The sequence below is a fragment of the Leptosomus discolor genome, chromosome 2, assembly GCF_034619465.1.
Source record: "Leptosomus discolor isolate bLepDis1 chromosome 2, bLepDis1.hap2, whole genome shotgun sequence".
In the NCBI taxonomy this organism is placed as follows: Eukaryota; Metazoa; Chordata; class Aves; order Leptosomiformes; family Leptosomidae; genus Leptosomus; species Leptosomus discolor.
Genome location: NC_141392.1, coordinates 32,389,311 through 32,407,215, shown reverse-complemented (window position 1 = coordinate 32,407,215; position 17,905 = coordinate 32,389,311).

Here is a 17,905-nt window from a genome sequence, read left to right as displayed (position 1 = left end):
TTTTGGCAGCCATTAATTGAGTAGGGGGACCAAATTTTCAGCCAGCATAATCCATTATTGCTTCTCTCAAACCAGTGGAGGTCTGCCAGTTTGCATAAACAAGATTTTATCCTGTGAACCACCTTGTAGTGCTTTGCTATGAAGGCAAATCTGCTGTTCATATGGAGAGTGCTTCCCCAAACAGGCTCTTAAGGTGAAAAGGAAAATCTTCCTTAAGCAAGACAAAGGGCCTTGAATTTTTGAAGACAGGGAGGCGCAGGCTCCCCTCTTTGTACTGCTAGTTGTACCAAATGTTAAAAATTGATTTATTTTCCACACTGAGGAAAAAATATCTAATCTACTCCATAATTTTGGCTCTACTCTGTATCACAATGCTGTCGGCTTGCATCTTCTCATGACGCATCTGGGAATCATCACACCAGACTCCCAGCTCTCAGGACAGTCCCACCCCTTCCCAGAAGAGAATTGGGGGGCATTACCACTTTTTCTGCATCGAGGCGGTAGGTCTTCAGGGTGTGAAATACTATTGAACAATGTCCATCATGGCTACAAAGGGCCATCTGGATAGCCAACTGTTGTCCCCTTCTTTCCCTGGAACCACCCTGATTCCCTGATGTACCTCCACTTAATAAATTTCTGAGAGAAACTCTCTTGTACAACTTCTGTCTCCACATTGCCTTTCAAACTGAGAGTTGCAGAACAACAGAATAACAGAAAGCCAAAGCCTGAAACTAAATAACAGTTCAAACAATGGACTGCTTTACAAGCCATCCCCGCAGCTGCCTGGAAATGTGAACATTCATTTAAGAGAAGTACTAAATAAGCACTTGGATGCAAAATCTGTGTGTTGGTCAAAGCAAGGTGCAGCATCTGTTTCAGACATGTTTCCCTGCAAATTACCAAGAAACAGCTTTAAAATAAATACAGACAACACAACCACCCACAACCTGACATAACACTATCAGCTAACTGTACCTGCAGTTGCTCTCATCTTCTCGGAGGTCTCGGGCACCCTGGGGATAGCCTCCAGCTTTCTTCCCCGCAAATGTGCTGCTGTCACTGGAGCAGAGAAAGGATCACTGAAACCAGCCAGAGGACTTCGCTGAATGATCATTTCTCTCCCAGGCAGGTTTGCCCTGCTGCTCAGGGGAGGATGGCCCCGATGTCTCTGTGCATGCATCTAAAGCCTTTTCTCAGTGGGAGGCACCTTGAAGCTGTCCATGCATTTCTGATTTTAAAGAGGCAGTGCAATACGGAGACAATAGAGCACAGCCTTTTTTTATTTTTTTTCCTTTAAACCCTCTGAATGCATCGAATTGGCAGAGTGGCTCTGTCACCAAGTCTGAGCATGGAAGGTGTAAAACCCTGGTCTTCATTTGCTCTTTGAGTTTTGTCTGTGCTGGACAGCAGCTACCTACACCCGCTGTGACCAAGAAGCAAAATACTAATCTCTTAGTGGAGAAGAGGGGGAGGAAGGAGTGTGAACTACTTTCCCAGAGACCTTTCTCCGTAGATCTCTCCCTGGCTATTGTCTTTAGGACTGCAGCTGTGGCAGTTCCTGTAGAAGGAGGGTCAAACGCTGAACAGCTGTAAATCAGAGAGCCCTGTCAGGTTTGCTTGCCCTCTCAGGGAATTCTCAGAGTGGAAAAGTGGCAGTGAATCCTTAAGGACTTGGTGTCCTTTGCTAATGCTGCCTTCCCTTTGCTCTGAAGCGCTCGCACCCCAGGGAGCAGTTCTCTTACTTCCCAGTTCTCCAGAAGGAAAGAAAATGCACAGGAGACCCCCTGTCCGCTTCTGCACCTCCAATCTTAGGCACGTTAGCTGACATTTTCCAAGATGCATAGTTGGGACACGTTATGTAGTCCCCAGCGGATGAGACCGTAGGAGGCTGTAGAAGGTCATGAAGAGTGTAGGTTTGCAGAAAGCTTAAAATATGTGCCCTACAGTGCATACTCACAAGACTCAGCTTTCATGAGGTAGTGGGTATTTATCTCTGGAAGAAAGAGATCAGGAACCAACTGTGTTAATGTGAAATACGTCTGGGCTAAAAGAGCTGCTAATGGAGCATTTCTTCCAGAAAAACTGTGGAAGGCCAGAGAGTCCCCACTATTTGGAGCCAGCAGACAGGGTTAATAATTTCACAACAAATACTTTGCTTGGCTTTATTTTCAACAGTCAATGTAATATGTGAAAAGCCATTAAGGGATTTTTAATATCCTGAAAGGGTGCAACCAAATGAACAAGGAAATCAGGTACAATCCACTTGTTGAATTCTGTCACAAATAAATGGAAATATAGTAAGTATAGGGAGAGGCAAAGTGAACTCGCAGCATACATCAGAGTTATATCTAAAAGATCCTTAAATTGGGTCACATAAACCTTAAATGTCCCTTAAGAAAAGCTAGTACACTAAAGGGAGCTCTTGCAAGCTTTACATTAGGAACTCTAGTGAGTTAATCAAGCAACACGATATCCAAATATATTTATATTCCTTTAGGCCAAAACCTCAGCTGCTGCAGAACAGTCTATCCCCATTGACTTAAGGCAACTTGGCACTGGAGCCCTGATGACTACAGTCACTCCAGATCTGCACTTCATGCTCGTTGGTATGTAGCTTCTGAACAGCAGTTGTTCATCCACTGTGCTTCAGGTAATTGTGCTGTATGTGTCAAGCTGTTTTTCAGAGAATACTAGTAATACTGTGAAATTATGTGCTTTGCATGTGCTGTGCAAGGCAATGCTTTGTAGTTGTTGAATAGAAGTCGTTGAGTAGACAATGAAGCCAATGGTCCTGAGAGCTACCCTTACAGCCAAATGGGCAGAGTGAGAGTTAAAAGGTGAGTCTAGAGCCAAATGGGCTGCAGCAATAGTGTAAGGACTCTAAAGCCATGGGGTATATGCAGGAGGATTTCCAAGCTGCAGACACTGTGTAAGAAGTCCCAAAGGCTGCTTTCAAAAACAGGAGTTCTTGTAACTTCTGGTGTAAATGTGCTGAAAGAGCAGCTCGCTGGGGTGGCCAGGCTGCCCTATGGCATAAGCAGCTGTCTTGTCTGTGCACAGCTGAGACTTGTGTTATCCCAGCGCTGCCCAGTCCACAGGCTTTGCAGCCTACAGGTCTCCTCCTCATGGGAACAGGGCTCTGGGAGGCCTGCAGAGCCAAAGTCTTCATTATTTTTTAGAGAGCACATGATTCTGGTGTAGGATTTCTTCTAGAGACAAGGTTTCTCCTTGATAGCTTTTGTTGGTGGTTCCAGTGACTTCCCCAGTGGTGTCACAACATTTACACAGTGTCACCATGTATTTCATGAGACCAGTGTTACTGGTTTGACAAATTCAGGCTGAGAAGGAAAAGTTGATTTTGAAAACTATCATGTAAACATTTTACATTCCTGTTGGTTTGTTTTTTTGATTAGTATGCTTACAGTTTGAACAGGGAAGTTATTTGGAGGCTAAATGATGCAAAAAAGATAGCAATGTAAAGTACTTGTTTAGAGACTTTCAAATAATGAATTTCTAAAACTAGTGTTTAGACTGGGAACAGACTTAAGGACTCTGGCCTTTCATTTCAAAACAGCAAACTCACCAACTACTGTCTAATTTTTCCTAATTGCTAAATAAATTGGACTTTAAGCGAGGTAATTAATCCTAGGGGACTTACATAAGCTTTGCATAAAGTATAGCTGGAGTTTTACAAAGGCTGCTAATACAAATCTGTTGATGAAATGTAACAAAAGCATCAGACATCCTGTGATTTTGTGGAAAAAACAAACAAAAGATAGCAGCACACATGGGTTACAACCATGTGTATTTCTGCTCAGTATTCCAACCAGACATTCAGCTTAGAAGCTTTATTAAATCGAAGAGTGGTAAATGACATATATGTTCACGAGGACACTAGACTTGCTTACCTAAAGAGTTAGGTATATTTTTCTAATACATGAAAACATGGCTTTTGGTACTAGAGGGAAGTGACTTTTGGATGGAGTTTGGCAAAAATGTGCACACAGGAGTAATCCCACCATACTCAGCTGTTCCAGTGGTGACTTGGGCCATGGAAAAGTTCTTGGAAGGAGAAAGCAGAGAGGTGTTTGATGTTATTAATGGATTATGTCATCATGTTATTTTCCTCTTACCACCTTTTTCTGCTTCCTTATTGAGTGTATCACTTCACTTCTCAGTTTGGGAATAGAGGCAAAGCATCTGAAGTTGCAGCAGAGCAGGCTGTTAACAACCATAGTGACACTGCACAAAGACAGCTGTCAGCACTGTTGAAACAGCAGACATGGGGCTTTCATCCAAAAGGTCTCTTCCTTTCAGAGCTGCACAGGTTTCTGAAGACAGTGGCATTCAGGCAGATCTCACAGCCAAATGACACAAGGTTTAGCAGAGCTTCACAGAGCTCACTTAATGTGCAAGGTGACCCAGGGGCAATCAGCATCTTTCTTCCAAGTAGAAGCTACTTTCTTTTCACTTGTCTTTTTTTTTTTTTTTTTTTTTTAATTCTCTTCCAATGTGGATTTCCTGTTTTCTTCATCTTTGTTCATCATTTGATGATTGTATAAGAAAATGGTGTTTATTTTGCTCAGCTCAGCTTAACATAGCCAATCTTCTGTAAGAAGCACACCCCTGCCCTCACCAATAGTCTGTGAAATATGTAGAAATAACTGTAAGAAGCTTATGTTCCTAACAGCCACTTCTTACCCTTACTAGAGAAGCCCATCTTACCTAAAGCAAAAATGACAGTATTTGGAGCAGTGCAGGAAGCAGGGACCAGCCCAGGGACTGTGCACAAGTTTTGATGCCACAGTAGTATGACATGAGTGACCACAAAAAAGAACATTTCAGTCTTTAAACATTCAACATTTTGTTTAATTATTAGATATTACTCTTTTTTTTCCTTTTCTTTTGGATGTGTTATTTAGGCTTTGTGGGGTTTTTTTAACTCTGCCTTCCTTAGAGCAAATGCCTGTTACCACAAACCCTTCTGTTGAGCAGAAGGCCTCTGAAGGGCAAATATTAAGTGCTTTTCTCCCCAGATCTTACTCAGGCACAGTCATAGCTCGGTGGATACTAATGTGCCAGCTGTGGGCAGTGGCAGTGTGCAGCAATGTATATCCTCGCTATGGCAGCAAGGCAGATCACTGAGACAGCCTCCTTTACCCTGCTCACTTTCCAGCTTTGTTCTTTGCTCAGACTCTTCCCAGTCACAATAGGCCCAGTCAGCTCTTAGGGATTGCTGAATTTTAGCCTAAGACTGTCAAACCCATTTCCAGAGATTCCCAAAAAGCCACATCACTGTAAGTTCTGTCTGTTTTGTGCCTAATAGACAGAATAGCAAAGATCGTTGCTTAAGAATCTTTTTCTCAATTGGAGATAAAGTTCACTTTAGCCGGTTGAAATGTTCTGTTTTGATATCAGACTCTAACAAATGTTACTGCAATTACTTGGAATTCTAGGAATGCCTTTTCAAACTAAAAAACTGGACATTTTACCTGGAAATTGGAAACTTTCCTCTGCTTCTGCCTGTGTGCCCATTGTACAAAAGAATACTTATTAGGCAAGGTTTACAATTGCAGAAGGCAGTTCTTTGTTTCTGAACATGGTTCTAAGATGAAATAATATATAGCTGATGTAGAACAACATTTTGGAAAGAGATCTCAGGATTATCATCTAATCTATGATATAGTTCCTGGGCTGCATTGCATATACCCAAATAATTTATGAGAAATGCTTTCCTGGCCTGTTGGTGGAGAAATTTTGTAATGTAGAGCTTATGCCTTCTGTGTGAGACTATTAAATATTTCTTAGCTGCACCAAATAGAACTTTTAATAGTCCTGCTTTAAATTCCTCATTTTAATATCTCTGATCCAGATCTGAAGGCTGCGTTTGGCTTCTTCCTCAAGAACTGGTTTGCTCATGCCCCATACTCAAAAGCCTTTGAATTTAGAAACATTAAAAGGGGCTTAATATGTCCTATATCTCAGTCAGGCTTGTTGCTCCTTTGGAGTTTTCAGAGGCAGTCTTGTTTATTTTGGATCTTGCTCAAAGATGCATTTAGTGCATCTTCTCTTTCAGTGGGTGCTATGAGCTACAGAATGCTTTTGGAAATGAAGCAGCTTTCTAATTGAAGTGTCTCAGTAGGGGATATAGCCTTCTGAAAACCTGCCGACTTCTTTGGAGGTCTAAGTAGGAGAAGTTGGATGCCGCATTTCTTAAAAAATTTAACCCTTCATCCATTACAGCTACAGTCTGAAATTTAAGCTAAATTGTCAGCACTTTCCTTTGTCATTGCTGTTCTCCATTGACAAAGTGCTTTGATTTGTGTTATCACCTTTTCAGCATCTTCCTTTTTTTGCTCCTTTTATTCAGTGAACATTACTGTCTGTTCATTTGACACAGACAGAATCCTACTCCTTCATGACTCCCCTTTTGAATATTGTGGTAGTTTTGCCATTGCCATTTGTCATTGGTGATTTGGCATTTCACCCTTTGTTTCCATGGCAGGCAGAGTGATTCCAAGAATTTCCCTCTGCAGTTCCCGTAATCCCACTTTTACCTAAAAGTCACTCTCCTTTTCCTTATTTCTGTCTCAGCATGAGACATGTACAGACCAGAGCACGTCACTACAAAGCGCCTTTACATCAGGCAGTGTGAATTGCAGATGTCTGGCTTGCTTAAGCACATGCAGAGAGGGTCCTATCTACTCCAGGTCCCCAGCTTCTCTGCATAGCAAGACATGAAGTATTTAAAACTCATCTGCCATCTGAGTGATTTTTTGGTGCTTTGTTAAAAGTTAATAGGTTTGGGGTTTTTTTTCTCATAAGTTATTTGAGATTTAAAGACCTCTTGGAGCTCAATATCAATCTGAGAAAGGAATTAGTATACTGTGAAAGCCTTACTGCAGATAACCTATACTGGTTATTTCTGCACACATTTGAAATTAATTCTAACCCAACAGAATAATGCCTAATGGTAATTTCATTTGAAGCTACCCAGAGCATGAAACCACAGTCTTGGTGTCAGGATGAGTCATGAAAAGCTGCTATCACACCTTATTTCTGACTTTGAAAAAAGGTTTTGTGGTTCTTCCAGTGTGTTGAAACTGCAGGGCCAGATCAGCAGCCTTCTCATAATAGTTTTGAAGTCTTGAGAGTAACACTGTAGAAGTGACTGCTCTGACAGAACATGAAAGGTACATCCATGCTCCCCAAACTAGGTGAAGACGAGGCAAATTCATCCCAGAAGGTGCACATCTGTATCTTGGGATGATGGCTGTGCCACCCCCAGGCACCCCAGGGCTGACTGCTGTGTGTGCAGCTGGGAGTGTGGTGGGGCATGCATGCTGCTGCCTGTCCATGGCTCTGTGGGAATACAGAGGATTTGGATAGGGTCAGAAGGAGACGGATGCTGGTTTGTCTGAGAGGGACGGCTCAGGGGCACGATGTCAGAGCCAAGGGCTCAGCATCTTGCTTCCTAGTGCAATGCGTAGATGGAGTTAAATACCATGCTCAGAAAGGAACCTCTTCGCTATTTGGTGCTGGCAGGGAGGTGAACCTGCCCTTCTCTCTGCTGGTGGTCACAGGATCTAGACAGGAAGGCCATCGCCCATGGAGCCACAAAGCAGTTAACCTGTGGAAGCGTAGACTGTGCTGTGCTGCCCTGTGCCCCAGGTATAACTTGGCCTTCGTGCCTGTGTTGTGCTGTGCTATCCGCTGCTGCAAGATAATCATAGTTGGCTGTTTGTAACGAAGGAGCCTGTGGGCAGCTTCCCCTCAGTACTGGCAATTGTACCACCTGTGTGTCCTTATCTTTATCTAAAAGTGCAGCAAGAAGTTATCACATGAACATCCTTTTTGTTTGATAGAAGGAGTGATGAACAATATTGTTTTCTTTTCAGAAAATCCTGTTTAAACTCAAAAGACCAAAGGAGGGTAACCTTTCTACAGATAGCATTAGCATGGTGTGCTACACCATGGTTGGAGACCCACTCAACATTCCACAGCTCAGGGGTCACACTGTCTGAAGGGAGGTAAGATTATCTGTACTATCCTCTTTGTAGTGTTAGCACTAATGAATGGCATTTTAGGTGATAATTCACAAAGTCTGAGTGCCTTGCTTACTGAGATCACAATGAATTAGCACCTCCTTGTTCAAAACAGTGGTGGTCTGCTTTTCACAGAATATTTAGAAATGATGTGGACAAATTAAGAGGCAATAGGAGAATGTGGCATGGCTACAGCTGTGTGGGAAAGTGCAGCCCTCAGTTCCAGAATTGCAAGTCCTTGAGGAATAAAATGTAAGCTAAGTCCCCACATTTTCTAAGGCTGCTATTGCTTATATTCAGTAGAGAGCAAAATTTGTAGGGAATGGTATTGCCCTTTTGAAATCAAATGCCATTAATTGTAAACATCTGTAATGGATCTGCCTGAGATGCAGCCCTCATTGTGCTGTGCAGTGGTAGCTAGATAACACACCAGTGTTTTGACTACTGCTGAGTAGGGCTCACACAGCATCAAGGCTGTTTCCCCAACATTTCTCCAGTAGGCTGAGTGTGGGTAAAAACTTGGAAGGGGATATAACCAGGACAGCTGACCCAAATGACCAAAGGGATATTCCTTACCACATGATGTCTGCTCAGCAATATAAGCTGGGGAAAACAGGAAGAAGGGGGACACATTCGTTTCGCATTTGTTGTCTGGAGCAACCGCTATGCGTACCGGAGCCCTACTTCCCAGAAAGTGGCTGGACATCGCCTGCTGATGGGAAGTAGAGAATAAGATCTTTTGTTTTGCTTTTGCTTCCGCGCACGGATATTTGCTTCATTAAACTGTCTTTATCTGACCCATGTGCCTGTTGTTATATTTTCTCTCCCCTGCCCAGTTGAGGGGGTGAGAGTGATAGAGTGGCTTTGGTGGGTACCTGGCATCTGGCCAGGGCCAAACCACCATGACATCTTAAAAGACCCACTGTACAGGAGCTATGACACAGTCACAATGGACAAAACTGACTCAGGAAGAATGTCCTGTTCAGCCAAAACTGGTATCTCTCGGCTTCACGGATTAATCAGCTAGAATGCAATCTCTAGAAGGTTTTTAGGAAGAAATTTAGGTGTTCTGGGATAATTTGAGCCTGTTGACTACTGATACCGAAGAAAATTGGTAGGAACTCACTGTGAAAAGTATCATCCTGTGGTATATAATGCACAAAGGCCAACACAGTGGATCTAATGCTGTTTGTGAATCGGAGCATAACTTAGCTGCTGTGAGATACCCTTTGGAAGAGTTTCTGTCCATGTGACTGCCAAGGGAGGCAGGGGAAATAAGCCCTTTCAGACTGGTACATTAGCTCCTGGGCTGGCAGCTGTAGCAGGATGGCCTGCTGATGGACGGACCGCTCTTTCCCAGTATTCTTCTGAGCAAACTTTTATTTAAATGAGCTTGAAATTTTAAGCCCAAAGTTTTCCCAGAAGAAATATCCAATGTAAGTCCAGCTGGCCTTTTCAAATGAAATTGTTTGTTAACTGATTTGTTGTCATTAGCCACCAGGAAGCACACCTGTAAAGACACTTTCAACTACTTAAAAAAATTCAGTTTCCCAGTACCCTAATTTATGTAATTTTGCTGCAGGGAGTTCATTTTGAAGAGAAAAGGATGACAGATTGGGTATTTTGAGTACCATTCAGAAGGGGTTTTTAAGGCTGATTTCCCTTTCAGACTTACTGACCTACTCTGAAATCATTGTCAGATTCTTTTCTATCCAGTACCTGAAACATTACCTTACCACTGGAGGCTTCTACCTTACTATACTCCACCTTTTGCTGCTTTTAGAGCTAGCTGCATACTCCACAGCTGTAGCTCCCTGTTGAACCTGACACAGCCTTTAGCCAAAGATAAATACAATGAAAGAAAGATGATAAAAAGTTGCCCCCTCCCAGCTACACAGGGACATTAAACAATGTTCTTTCTGCCAGGGCAAATGCATTTTCCTGAGCTTTCTGCACTGGTTTCCTGGGCAGAGGAACATTTTTTGATTAGAGGTCATTAGACCATGTATAAATTTATTTCAGCCCACTTAGTGAGAGAGGCAGAGACGTGATGGTGTGAAACAGAGGGTCTTGGGAAGCAAAGAGCCTACAGCTGTCCCCTGCTCAGGAAGAGAAATTTCAAAGTACACTCTGAAAGTCAAAAGAACCAGTGCTCCCCAGAATACTTAACTACCTGTTGTCTTCAGGGTATGCATTTTTTCCTCCAGCCTCCTCTAGTGTATATCCAACTAAAGAGATTAAGTCAGGAAGTCTAACATCCATCAGATGGAGGTATGCCAGTTTTCTCCTATGAATGGAAGCTCCTCCTCAGCTGCATTTGTACCACCCATAGGAAAATCTGTAGATATGGCTGACAAGTCAGCAGCAGATATGCAAGAAAATACTGAGAACCCTCAGCTATACCAATAACAACTCCTAAAGCCAGTGCCGCTTCTTATACATCGGGGCTATTCAGAACAAAACCAGCCAAAGATATTTTTGATCATTTTAAGGGTTGTTGCAGCAGTGCTTTAGAGTTCCTTCCTTATTTGCATTGCTCTGCACTGCTCCAGCACTGTTTTTTCCCTGAAACATTGCTAACATGAAGAGAAATAACAGACTGCTGCTGAGCTCTGGTACACAGGTCCTATTGCCTGAGGCAGACCTTCTGCTGCTTTTTAAAAGAAAGTCTCCTGATGCTAGTGAGGTGGTCTAAGGCTTGAGCCTTGATGCTGACAGACAAAAGTCTTACATAAATCCTGCAATGAAAATGGCAGGCCACACAAATTGCTGGTCATTAAAAACAGTGCTTTTCTGCTTCATAAAGGTGAACACTGAAAAAGATCTAATCCGGAAAAGATTAATTTTTAATCACATTGATTGGGTTGCTTGAGATTGCTCAGAGATGACAAACCTCTTCAGGAGTCACACAGGCAGACAAATGAGTTACTACTAAGCTGGGTGGGGGTAGAGAGAGGTGGAAAGGGGCTTTTCTGTTTTATAAATCTTCTGTGGATGCTCTGGCACCATCATAAGTCTGCTGTAGTTAACTTTATATTATGAAATGATATATTTGAAGCCACATTGAAGCCCTCAATGTCAATGCCTGCTTCACTCCACTGCCAAAGGAAGTGACAAGATCTCTTTAAAAATTGACGTGATTTAAAATTTAAAGAAAAATTCTTTCTACTCTTGTCCAGCAAATATCACACAGTGGATTTCAGGAATGACTCAGATGTTCATGAGATTATGTGACCTAATGCATAAAGGGGAAAAAAAACCTCCAAACCCTTGAATTTTCTCTAAGTTTCTGCAAGTTGTCAATACTGGATGAAACATTTCTATTTATCTCCTGAAGGTCAAATTTTGCTTTTAATGTGATGATACCTCTTAGCTCCTGACAGATCGTTTCTATTAATGGGATGGAATTGGGGTTAATAGAGCCTACAGGACTGTGTACAAATGGCTGAAAAATTCCACCCTTCCACCCTCCAGCATACATGGAGTATGACTTTCCCACAGTACCAAATTCAGTATTGAGGTATGCACAACTTTTAAAGGTTATCTTGGTTTTCTCATTCATTTGATGGGTAGAAATCATGAATGATGGGATGAACCTTGTATTTCTTATTCCTCTCTTTGTTAGGGTAAACTACTAGGCTGAGATTTCTCAGAGCAGCTGGTGATGTTAATCCACTTTGTGTTTCAAGGTGGGAAAAGAGACGCACTTTGTAGAGTCCCCCCAGTGCTCTAGGCATAAATCTGCTCTCTGGAAAAAAAAAAATCACAACTTTAAACTGAGCTTCTAAAAAAGAGGCAATGAAAAATCCCACTTCTGGCAGATGTTGATTCCATAAACTCAGTAGTAGGGCTCTGTAGGTACTGATGGCTTTTAATGACCCTGATAAGCCTTACCTGGAGCCTCCATCCACGCCCCTGCCCAGGGGCCCAGGAGCCCAATTCAGCTCAGCCCAGCCCAGGGCACGTTCCCCACCCCCTGCATTAGGCACACTAGCTGAGCCTGTCTGCCACTTTGTCTCTGGCCCTGGGTGGACCTTGCATTTCTGTTGTGGCTTTGCTTCAGGATCTATTTCTTCCTGCTCTGGATGGACCTTGAGTTTTTGTCTGGAAAATCACCCTCGCTGGAACATTTGCTTTGAGAAGTGTGGTTTGGAAACATGGATTTTATTTTGGTTCTGTGATCTGCAGGCTCAAGGAGGATTCAGGTACTTCTTGGTTTCAAAGCAGTTTCTTATCCTCTGTGGTCTGATGTATGTAATGTGTAAGCAAGTACAAAGTCACATATATGTGCTGGGTTTAGGAACGGTACTAGAATAGGCAGGTAACAAAACACTTATGGAAGAATTGTGATGCTTGGAAAATAATAGTTATTTTTGAGATAAATATGAGAAAAAAATACTAAATCTTAAAGAAAGCTCAGTAAAGCACGCTTACTTGATGTTATTGTAATCTGGCATCTAATTTTGCTGTGAGGCAAAAATTCCTCCCAAATCAATTCCAAAGTCTGCACAACAAAGAGAGAAAGTTTACAAAAATATGCCACTGTATGTCTTGATATATGAACCAAATAGCTGGCCAAGGGCAGGGAACAGAGGGTCAGATGCCCATGCTGTTAGTTCTACTGTTAGTATTAGAATTTAAAGGTCACAGAAACTGATGTAGACTCCATCAAAATTGTATTTCCAATAGTGTTTGGGTACTCATGTGAAGTTTGGAACTGGAATTTGAGGAAGAGGTTTTGCCTTTTTTGATTTCGCTATTGACTTAGTGGGTAGCTGCGGTTAACTTGCACATTTCCTTGCTTTCTCACTGAATGAAATGAAAAGATTTACCTGTGTGTTCTGAAAAACGTTTTGATGCCTGAAGATGACAAGCACCACATAAGGTAGTCATATTATCATTTAGATCATGAGGAATTACTGATTATAGCTTCACAGTTAGCAGGTCCAAACACCTGAAAAATCTTTAGGATTCATCTAATGGCATACTTCCCTCCAAGCAATGCTGCAGGAGTCAGTTGTTTTGTGTTCGCTCTTGTTTCACAGGTCTGTTCGAAGTAGTTCTCCAGGTGTCTAAGGATACACAGGTGTTTGCAACTATGAAAGCTGCCACTGTAAATCTGTAGCCAAAGGATCATACCCTAGTAAAATCCTCTGCAATACAGGCATCGCGATTTTCAGAAATGAATGGTGGTAGCCTCTTGCTAAAGATTTTAGGAGTGATGTTCGCATTTCCTTATGGGAAATTGCTAATTGGAGTAGAGAACAAATATCTCCAAGTGTCCAGTGTGGACACTTGGCGCTGTTGTTCTTACGTTGCTTGGTGGAATATTTACTAAGTAATTTTTTAATGTATTTATTAAACGTTACTGTGAAAGCTATAAAATAAAGGTCCTGTGTCTTTTAAGCCATGCATTGATATTAGCTTATACTTGAGTAGGTATTTCCTGATACAGAGATCTATCTGTATGTGTACGTGTGTGTGTGTGTGTGTGTACGTGTACATGTATATACTCATATAGACTTAATGTGGTGGTAAAGTTGTTACTCTTTAAGATTGAGAGGTCTGTCTAAGAACTTATCTTTACTAAAAGAACATTCGTTTCCACTGAAAGCTAACAGTCTGCGATTGTTTCCAAGTCCCCACTTCTGAGTGAAGATAATACTAACTGTGCCTCTCCTATGGGCTCCACCAAGAGCCATCTCTCCATAATTGTTGTGTTATTTACTGCTTGATTCCTTAGAATTGTGGCAGTTATCAAACTACTTAAAGAGTCCATCCCTCCCAGGGACGGATACTTGGCTTTGTTAACACTGGAATGATTGGTTTTGCTCACCTTTTTCTTTTTTTCTGAAACAATATATAGGTTGGGTCTCTGCAATCACTTGGCAGAGAACAAGAGAGTAGAGGGGGAGATGCTTTCTGAATGTTCTCTAACTACGATCATACTACAGAAAACTTCTCTCTGACCTGCCCTAAATTATACTTGCATTACTATACAGTTGGATCCTCAGATTCTCCAACAATACATAGTCATATATATTTTATATATGTGTGTGTGTGTAAAGAGGATGCAAGGTCTAGCATGACTGGGTTATGTTTCTAGTACGTTGCTGCTTTAGTCCTGTTAAGCCTCTCACGTGTAACATGCTTACATTTCTCTTTGAGGAAGGAGCACTTGCTTGTCACTGTTTGCAAGTTCAGGGCTTAGAGTGTAACTGAGCCTGATCAGTTTGCATTTGGGAGGTGGTAGTAGCATAAATAATGTGCAACCTTACATAATTGTATTACAAGTCTGTGGCTGGTGGAGGAAAATAAAGGAGGTCTGAACGCTCTTGCCCTGAAGTGATTGATCTGCATTACCCACAGGAAAGAACAGTTGGCCTAAAAAACAGTGACTTATGTGAAATGGGGTCAGATTTGGCAATGCATAGAAGTGGGTAGCATTCAAATATAGCTTTTTGTGGTATTCCAGCAATCCAATGGGAGGTGTTGATTGTTGGATGATATGCTGAATCAGACCAACTTAAAAATCTGTCTGTAAACTGTTAGCTCAGCAAATGCTGGACTGTGCTAGGAACTAGTATTTACATTGACTTAACATTTATTTTCTAATAGTTTGGTACCACAGCAACCAGAAATGTCTCAGCACTAGTTTTTCTGAAATTATTTTGCCTGGGATAACAACACACGTTATTCTGTCCTTGAGATTGAATTCCGTTCCCACAATATGCAGAAGCAACTGCTTTTTCTTTTGAAAACCTGTGGAAGGAAATTTGCAATTGTTGTTTTCTTTAAGTTCTTCATGAACCTTCAAAGCTTCAAATTATGTTTTTCTATTGAAATAACCCATTAAAGAGATTTCTTTGCAGACATGACGACTGGCCTCTGGAGTTGGTGTAATTGCATTACGAAGCAATGATGAGATACTTGGAGATGTAACATTGTTCAACTTCTGGTAGTATGGCAAGTTGCTGCAATGCTGTGATGTAAATGCTAGGGATCTGACAACATATTTCTTGAACAAAGCTATTGAAGAAGACAACAAATATGTGAATTAAAAGCCAGGGATGAAGATGCAGCAGAAGGACATACTGATCTAGCAGAATATTGTTCAACTGTGGTGTCGGTACATAATAGAAGACAATCTTCCCCCATGCACCCCCCACCCCCTCCCCAGTTACTCTTCGGGAGAAGAGTATTCACCTAGGTGTTTTTTTTTTAAATATAGGAATGAAATTACTTGATTGTCTGCAAAAGAGCTGTACGAATTTGGCCGACAGAACAGAACTAAAATCAGCCTCAGGAGAAAACTGAGCAATAGGAGCTAGTGACTGCAGACAGGTTATTTTACACTTAATATTATTTTGCTCACCATCAGACACTGCCTTTCCAAAATGTCTTGCTGTGCTGTCACATTTCAGACCTTAATTCACCGTTAGGCTGTCTTTTCCACTGGGGAAAGAGTATTCACAGGGAATGATTTATGCTGGGGGGCAGGGAAAGCAAGCTGTGCACCTTAAATGTTCTATCTTATGCTCACAGAGTCCCATTTTTAGCTTGAGAAGGACTTAAGCTAAAAACATTTTCAGACAGCCATTCAGTAATTAAAAAAAAAAAAAGCTGCATGAGAGTTACTGTTAGTTTGTTCCTTCAGGACTGCAAAACAAGCAAAATTATAGGTGACTGTAAAACGCAAGCTTCATTAGAGCCAAGCAACCAGCAAAACTGAACACATGGAAGAAAATCAGTCTTCTGTTTTTGTTGGGAGCAGGTAAAGAGAAAATTATTAAAGCATCACTAATATCAAAAGGTGACTTGTCAGCGGATGAACTGCATAGGAGATAAATGTGGACAATTGAAACTTCTGTGTAGCATGGAAATGGAGACAAGCTACAGGTCAGGATGAAGACTCGGAACCCCACTGAAGCAGATGACCTGCAACAGAAGATTTCTTTGATTAAAACTTCTGGTATGTTACAAAGGTGACCTTGAAAATTGCATTAGAAAAGACATTTTGCTCTTACAGTGCCGATAGCTCTATTATAGGGATAGTGTCTGATGGAACCAAATGTACTATCAATCACTCTTACGGCTGAATGGCGTAATGCTAAGCTGCTGATTGTAGCTTTTAGTGATGTGGAGTTTTTTCCCAAGCTTCAAAATGTCAGACAAACTGTTTAGGGTACTTAACAGCATTTGCCTTTTCTCCATGAGTTATTCCAAGGCTTAGAAATATCTAGAGACCAAGAGCATTAGAGTATATGGACCTGCTATTCCACTTGCAGTGCCCTATCGAGTGGATTTGTAGCTATGTGTTAAAACGGTCAGATCCCCAGTGTCCTGGCATCTGCACTGCATTTACTCCTGTTCCAATGATGGTGAACACTACCCTAGTAGAGCAGCAGCATTCTGCCCTCAGCTGCTATTGCCTTTCCTCGAGCATAATTAAACAGAGTGCAGACATAGTGAGAATCAGCCTCTAGAGCCATATTTGCAGCTCCGAATTAATTTCCAAGATAAGTCAGGAAATTTATAGAATTGTTCCAATGCTCTGAGGAAAGATTAAGAAAATTCGTGATGTCATAATGTTAAAACAAATTGCAGTCCTTCCCAAGGGCAAAGGGATTTTTACACTGCGGATGTATGCACCCTGTAAAATTAAGATAGTGTTAGATAATGGTATTTAAAACCTCACCAGTATTTCAGTCTTTTGAATTGCTTTACTTATCTCTGACCAATATTACCTTCAGTACTGCAAATGCTGGGATTAACACATTGTAATCCTGAACATACAATAGTGATTAGGAATGTTGTAGGTACACTTAGTTGATTGAAAGAGCTGGTGTAGAGCTATGGGAATAAGGAGAGTATTCAATATGCTGAAGACCTGATCTCCCTTTGTCTGTTTCAGAAAGGAAGGTTAAAATTCTCTTGGTTCCTGAAAGAGGTGGCTCCTAAAAGAGGTTAGGGTGTGCATAAATGCCAGCTTGGAAGGCTTCATGTGGGTTAAAGAAAAAGGAGATGAACAGCAAATATGATTTGGCCTCTTTTGAAAGCATATTTCTTTTTATGAAGTGTTTTCCATGCTGTTTAGTCATCTGGTTGGCCTGTTATGACCATGACATGGTCGGGTATTGTGTTGTTCTCACTGGCATCTGGCTGTGCAGCTGTGTCGTTTCCTCCTGGGTGAGAAGCTTGCTACTGTCATCCCTGCCTCAGCTTCATGAGTGTCATACGGTTATGCTGCAGTTTACTTCAGACTACACTTGGATCTTTTTAAATCTTGACAGGGAATATGGCCATTCTTAATGCTTTATCATCAAGGCTTCTCCTTGTGTTGCCTGACTTTACACTGAGAGTTTCCAGCCAGTCACCTCTTGTGCCAAGTGGCAAGAAAAATATTTGTCTTTACCTGTATTTGCATTTTGAGACTACTCCCTTCCTGGCCTGGGAGCCCAGTTTGAACAGATGCTCCTTTCATTGACAAGAGAAATGCCATTGAAAGGGAAGCTCCATGAACGTGTGTTCAGTTTGGCATTTAGTCCCATAGCCCAGCAATCCACTTAGCCCAATTAGTCACTCAGTGCGGTTGTGGGTAGACGGATTAGCAGTTTTTTTGAGATTCAGTCTGTGCAGGAGCAGAGCAGACATTACCACATTACCTGTACAGATCTGATGGTCTTAGTCCCACCTGCAACATTGCATTAAATGATAGTTTTTGTTGCATCTGTTCTTTCAGAGAAGTATGAGCAGATTGTGACTGTGCCATGAGCACACAGCTGGCAGAGTGGCAATGGCATGCCCATGAAATTTTGCATTGAGAAATTGTGTATGTGGAAAAAACGCCTGAGGGAGTC